We start from the raw sequence: 7,343 nt of genomic DNA, 5'->3' as shown, positions 1-7,343 counted from the left end.
CATGAACAAAAAGAATCAAAGACATCCAAGGATCAACAAAAGCAAAGGAACCATAAAGGTAAATAGTGCCTTGATTAAGTTAGTGTTTAACCAAAGCATGCACTATCAATTAAGCTAAGCTTAAGGTTAAGCTTGAACCTATGTCGTAATGGCATTTAGGACACAAGAGAGTAATCATACAGCTCACCATATCCACAAACTCTTGCCTCTAGATTTGGACAGAAAACTTTCCTTCTTATTTCCAAAGTGGAATAACTACTCATCTTTTTTTCTCACTGCACAATAGTAGTACAATGTACACTCTACAAAAGATATACATACTTGTCCTCAAAAAAACATAACAATGCACAAGACAAACAACAATGTTAGGGATTTTCAAGGTAACTCATTGCTACCCTTTAATTTTCAAAGTTGTCCAAGTTGTCAATTTTATATGTTGTTATATTTTAGAAATAATTGGATATTTTAAAAAGATTGTAGAAAATCCAAATAGGTTTTTATTGAATCATTATTTCATTGAGAATAAGTCTAATTATCAATCTAAAAGGGTAGGATCCCATATATTAAATATTTTTTAGATTAATATAATCCCTTTTATTCTCTTAGTGAGAATTTGTTCCTTTGGGTGAGTTCTTTGTATTCAACCACTACACTATGTCATGCTAGCATTGGACAACCATACCATGAAGATCGGCTCCCATTGTAAGCCATCAACAACCAATGCCACTCTTTCGCCTCAAATTGAGCCAAACCCTCTTTAGATGCCTTTTGTGCGCAACCCTACCTCAACTACCAATTTACACCAGCACCTATACAACAACCACCATTCTACACGCCGGCGCCAATGCTCGCACAACCTCCCTTTTGTGCTAGAGCCAATGCCAGTGAACCCACTCTTTTGTGCCTACGTTGATGTAGGACAACTGCCCTTCTACTCCAGCGTCTACGCCAGCACAACCTTCCTTCTGTGTTAGCATCAATGCTAGTAAAACCAATGTGTCGAAGCTAACAACACCATCAAGAACCCCACTAGCACTGAACACCAACTTCAAGCACCTCATGATACTCCTATATAAACGCCAACATCATCACTTGACATGACCTACTCTAAACTCCAAGTCCGTCCACTTGACCACCAACTACCCTACCCACTACCTTGATCAACTGATAGTGCTCATACACTTTGTTGCTTCATCCAACCAACGTCTCTTGCCCTTCTATGCTAAGATAGGTTTTGAGTTTCATTAAAACCTAATTTTAGATATTTTTCATTTTAGTCTAGAATTTGTACATTTTAGCTTCTTAAAAAAAATAAGACTGCTGTTATTGTAGCAACAATAGAAAAAAAAAATATTTTCATTAGATTTCGTTAGGGATCCAATTTGACACGATAGAGACTTGGATGTACAAGAATTTATTAGCACAAATTTTATAGAAGAGGGGCATTACCCCATTAATATTATTGAATTTCACTCCGTTGGCACACCACGAGACTTGGACTATGCAGTGCAAATTCCACCATAAAGGCTCACATAAAGGTAATATTGTCCTCTCTTGAAAATGATTGTTGCTTATTAATAGGTTAATTTATTATGTTACCTATTTTCTCTATTCTTGCTTGTTTTATCACTATTATTTATTAATCTTTGACTGTTTATTGCTTATTTTATCATTATTCTATGATTTTTATTTGTTTTCTTAAATTTACTATGTTACTTTATAATTCTTATTACTTATGGAACCTCCAAATTGGTCATTAAAACAACCCACTATCTCTTACTATCATATGACTAGTTCATGGTAATACCAATCAACTAATATACACTGGAAGTCACAAAAGTTAGCCAGATCCATAGTAGAAGAACATCAAGTTTATAATTGAATCAGTGGAAATCCAGTCGACCGAAGGAGTTTCCAAGCAATCAGAAAAATATCGATCAAGCTCTATAAAAGGGAGTCAAGATAGTTGCTTCCATCAATCAATTGCAATCAACATCTCTTGTTCTCGTGCTCAAAACTGCTCAAAATCTGCTCGTGTGATCGAGAAATATCGCAAGGAGTGTCACTGCACTCAGGGCTTCAAATCATATCAACACGATTGGTTTGCTTGCTTTTGTTTTAAGTTCTTATTATTGTGATTTTGCATTGCTGAACCTTATAAGAGGCTTTTCCGCCTCCAGAAAGTGCCCGAAAAGGAGAAAGAAATAATAGACTCACGCTAAGTCAGAGCCTTGGAGTAGCATCCTAGGAGGTGTGAACCAAGTAAATCCTTTATGTGTTTTATTATTCTTATAGTTGTTTTTATTAATCCGCTACGCAAACTAACTCTGATAGATAGAGATAAAAAATGAAAAGAAGCTTGCGTTATTCACTCCCCCCCCCCCCCCCCCCTCTAGCGTAGAGATGGTCCTATAAATTGGTATTAGAGCAAGGCTGCTTTTCAATGGACTAATCGCCTAGTACATTTTTTGCATTTTTGTATTTTTTTATTATTTCAAGTGTAGAAAAAATATAGAGTACAAAGAAAAACCCGATCAATGCATCTACAACCCACCATTGTACGAGATGGAGAATTTCAAATTTTAAAGGCCGACAATAGAGAACTTCGTGCTAATGGGACACTTCGACAGCTGGGTTGCCCTAAAAGAACCTTTTGCTCAAAATACAAAACCAAACCAAGAGGTAACACAATTAATTTTACACATTTTGCTTAATGAAATTGTGTAGGTTAGGCAGAGTTGAAAATGCTAACGACCTTTGGACCCAATTGATCAAGCTTCACAAGGACATCTCAAAGCTAGAAGATCAAGATGAGCTAGAGTTCGAGTTGTCAAGGGTCAAGAGGAAGAATCCTAATGAGCATTCAAAAAGTAAGTGTTCTAATTTAAATTTTAAGTTTTATATAGCATGTTTTAAGTGCAAAGAAATAGGGTACTATAAAAATAAATGTCATACTAATAAGCTCAATCTGCACAACCGACAACGAAGAAGAAACTGATGTCAACAATCCAAAAAAGGAAGGAGCATGTAGTCTACTTCAAGTGCAAGCAGATTGAACATTACAAGAATATTTAAAGGAGTCTTTTAAGATTAGCAATTTTAATTTTTATTGAAATCTGCTTTTCAAATTTGATGATAATATGCATGATTTAAATTATTCTAGTTCAAACTTTGATAGAAAATTAAATATGCATGATAACCTTAGTTTAATTAATTCAAACATACTTAACAAAAATATTTTAATTAATCAAAATTCAATTAATTCAAATTTAATTAATAATAATATGTTTAATAAAAACCTTAATCAAATTCATATATTTAATCTAGACTTTGATCAAGTCTATAAGACTTTGATCATGTCAATACTTCAGCAAAGTGGAATCCGCCATCCCAGCGGCCTATGACCATCTGTGAGGAGGTAAATCGAGAAGCTGCAGTTGGTCGTGACAGAGAACATTGTCTCGACTTCGTCGAGATTTTGATCATGTCAATACAAACTTTGATCATATGTTCAATTAAAATCTTGATTAGAACAATCAAAATAATAATTTATTCAATCAAAACCTTCAATCAATTACAGTAATGATCTATCTATCAAGATATTAATTAGATCAATCAAAACATTGAACAAATTAATTCAATTAACTCGAATGTAATTAATAATTCAATTATCAAGATAATTCAAAATTAATTAATTCAAATATGATTAATAAATTTAAATTTAAATAATTTGAAATTAATTAATAATAATTTAATTTAATTAAAAATAAACAAATTAATCAGAATTTTTCAAAGTTAGAAAAATAGTTTCCAAAATCCAAAATTTTGATAAATCAAAACGTAATTTTGTAAAATTCAGAAAATAAGTTTTCAAATTTTAAAAATCTTAATTTGAATTTTAAAATAAGAAAAATCTTAATTTGAATTTTAAAAATCAGAAAAATTCGATTTTGAAGTTTAAAAATTATAAAAATCAGTTTTCAAAAAGCATAAATTCAAAAAATCAATTTTTAAATTTTAAAAATGTGAAAGATAAGTTTTTAAAATTTTTAAAGTTTAAAAATTCAAAATTCAAAATTAAGAAGTTTGAAAAATAAAGATAACATTTTGAAAAATAAAATTTACAAATTAAAAAATTATTAATAATCTATCTAAAACTAAAAATATTGGATTACAAGTCTACGTCTAATACAAGTCAAGAACTTAAAATTCATAAATCAATGAATAATCAATAAAACTTTAATTATGAGACTAATTAATTAATCATACTCGAAAAAAACATCAAATTTAATAAAAATTAAAATGTGTCAAAATGGATTGGCACATTTTTGGATTAACACCAAATGTATCAAATTGTGTATTTGATACATTATTAGAAATCAATATTTTAATTATGATTTGTTTTACTTGATATAATTTGCTTGACTTATTGTATGTCATACACGTTTAATTTGCCATACTCATGCATACTTTCAATTAATTGTTACATGTCATGTTCCACATGTCATGCATTCTATCCATGTATTAAATATTTAATTTAGAATGGATGGACAAAACAAAAGTGATTTAATTTTGACTCACGATATTGGATAGGATTGAGATGATAGTAGATTAAGAAAGTTCGTCAATGTATGTCTAGACTAAATGATGAATATTACATCTAGTGCAATTAACTCTGCCTATCTAGCTAAAGTTATCTCAATCCAATCTGGGCTAATTAGATCAAGACTTGGTATTAAATCCCTTGGGTGGGTTGTTTTAGAAAAACTTTGTCTAAGGCACATGACTACTTGATATCCCCTGTGACTCATCACAACCTGAAAGTTTGTTCTATAAATACTTGCTTAGCGAACCCAAAACTAAGTTGGAATCTAACATAAGATCAAACTTTCTCAAACAAATCAATTTCAAATTAATTAAAATTGGCAAAACTCGTCTCACAAAACTTATAAACTTACCATGTATTGTGTATACTAAGACACGTTGAACAGATTAGATGTTAGATGGGGAAAAAATTTGAAAAGGTTTTTAAAAAAATACATAGAGTTATTTTCATAAAAAATATTTTCAAAATAGTCATTCGCTTCAGTAAAAGGTGGCATCCGCTACCCCAGCAGCCCCACACGATCGGTCTCACGACCATCTGTGAGGAGGTAAATCGAGAAGCTGCAATTGGCCATAACAAGGAAAGGCATTATCTCGGCTTCGCCAAAATTCTACCCTTGTCCACTTCAACAAGTCTACCCCGTCGCAACTAATTCAACTATGCCCGAGGGCTCAAAATAGTCATCACATAATAATGTTGAATGAATTTCATATTTGATTGGTGTAATTATATATTTTTTTTTAATTTATACACCTTTGAAAATGAAAATTGCTGACTAACACCTAGCTTATAGCATCTTTAGGTCAACCATAATTTCATAAACCCTTAAGACACATAGATATGTCTTCCTTATGATTAATAAGGATCTCCTAAGGGTGTCAAGTTAAAGAGGAGGCCCTATTGAAAGATCAAGTTTTAAAAATAAAAGTTTTTCACAATTTTAGAAAATTTGGTTGAAAAATCTTATTTTCAAAAGATTTTGAAAAGATATTTTCAACATAATTTTTCTTTCTTTTCAAAATTTTTACAAGATATTTTCATGTTCCAAAACTGCTTTCTTTTTGAAAATATTCTTCCAAATCATGCCTTAGAAAATATTTTGAAAATATATTTTGAGAAAACTAACTTTGAAAATGAACTTGAAAATAGTTTTGGAAGTTATGTTTCCAAAGGGTTTTTCAAAATGACTTTTAAAAGGATTTTAAAAAAGCTTAACACATTTTATTTTGAAAATGCTTTCAAGGAAGCAAAAGTGATTTCGCTCACCCCAAACGGTCCAGTATCGCCAGCCCCACAGCAAGATACAAACAGGTAAATCAGATACCTAACAGGCCCCTAGGAGAGAGGACATTCAACCCCGCAAATCAAACCCGTGCCCAAGGAAGCAAATTTGCATCCTAGGAACTAACTGTGTTACGCCTTAGGGGCTTTAAAAAACCTTAAATATGTGGCCTTTCAAGAAGGAAAAGGGAATAATTTTTTATTAAGAATTATCCAATACCTAAGGAAAACCTTAGTAGTCAAATCTTTTTTGATGTGTGCCAAAAGAGAAGAAAAAGAGTTTAAATTAGAAACCCCAATTCTCTAACTTAAATATATTGTCAAATATTAAAAAGGAAGATATTATTAGTGCAATCGACCTCAGGATTTTAATGATTTGTTTAAGCAATATATTAAGGGAGTTTGATCACAAGTGCCCAAGAAACTTAATCAAGGTTTATTAAGTTAATTGTAGAATTCAAGTAAGTCAAAATTAACTAAATGCTTGGAAGTGAATGAGAAGTTCAAGTGAGATCAGATATTTGGCAATTGGTTAGAAGTCCTAGTGGGACTAGGCAATGTAAATCCTAGTGAGACTCAGCAATATAAGTCTTAGTGAAACTAGACAACGGAAAAACCTAGTTGGGAACGAGACAATGGAAGACCTAGTTGACAACTAAATAAATCTAGTTGGGAATTAGGTAGAAATCCAAGAGGATCAGTTGAGAATTAAGGTCTTAACAATGGTAGACCTAATTGGGAACTAGATGGTGAAAGTCCAAGGTGGCCAGCTGAGATCTGAATACTTGATAGTGAAAATCCCGGTGGATCAGCTAGGAATTAAAACATTTGACAAAGTGAACCTAGTAGGTTAAATAGACCAAGTACTAGGTTTTTCATATTATTTGCGTGTTTGTATTGCAAGAAGCCCCAACAAGAAGAAGGTTTGGAAGATCGGATTAGTGTGTCTGAAGGTGGAATCAGTTAGGAACTAGTCTGAGCAACCGAACCCATGGTCTGATCGACTAGAACAAGTTTGGTCAATCGTAAAACCCAAATCTAATCGGATTCTAGTGATTCGGTCTTCGAATGAGAGTTGATTGATATTCAAATGACCAGAAGAATTCCAAGCGATCGAAAATCGCAAAAGTTAGCCATCTGTAGCCGAAGAAGATTGAGTTTCTTCCAAGTCAACAGAGATCCAATCGACCGGATAAGCTTCTAGGCGACCGAAAGAATGTCTATCGAGCTCTATAAAAGGGAGTCGAGACTGTTGCTTCCATTAATCAATCGCAATCAACATTTCTTGTTCTCATGCTCAAAAGTACTCAAATTCTACACGTGTGGTCCGGCAAGCACCAGCAGGAGTTTTTGATGTGCGACTACCACAAGTGCACGATCGTCGTCAAATACTAAAAATATCGTATTCTAGGACTGTGTTATTGAGATGTAGAAAGAAAGTTATTTAGACATATCA

Source organism: Curcuma longa, chromosome 21 (genome assembly GCF_044706935.1).
Source record: "Curcuma longa cultivar G26 ecotype Majalengka, Jawa Barat chromosome 21, ITB_CL_G26_1.1, whole genome shotgun sequence".
In the NCBI taxonomy this organism is placed as follows: Eukaryota; Viridiplantae; Streptophyta; class Magnoliopsida; order Zingiberales; family Zingiberaceae; genus Curcuma; species Curcuma longa.
The sequence above is the reverse complement of the archived record's forward strand: the minus strand, read 5'-3'. Positions refer to the sequence as shown.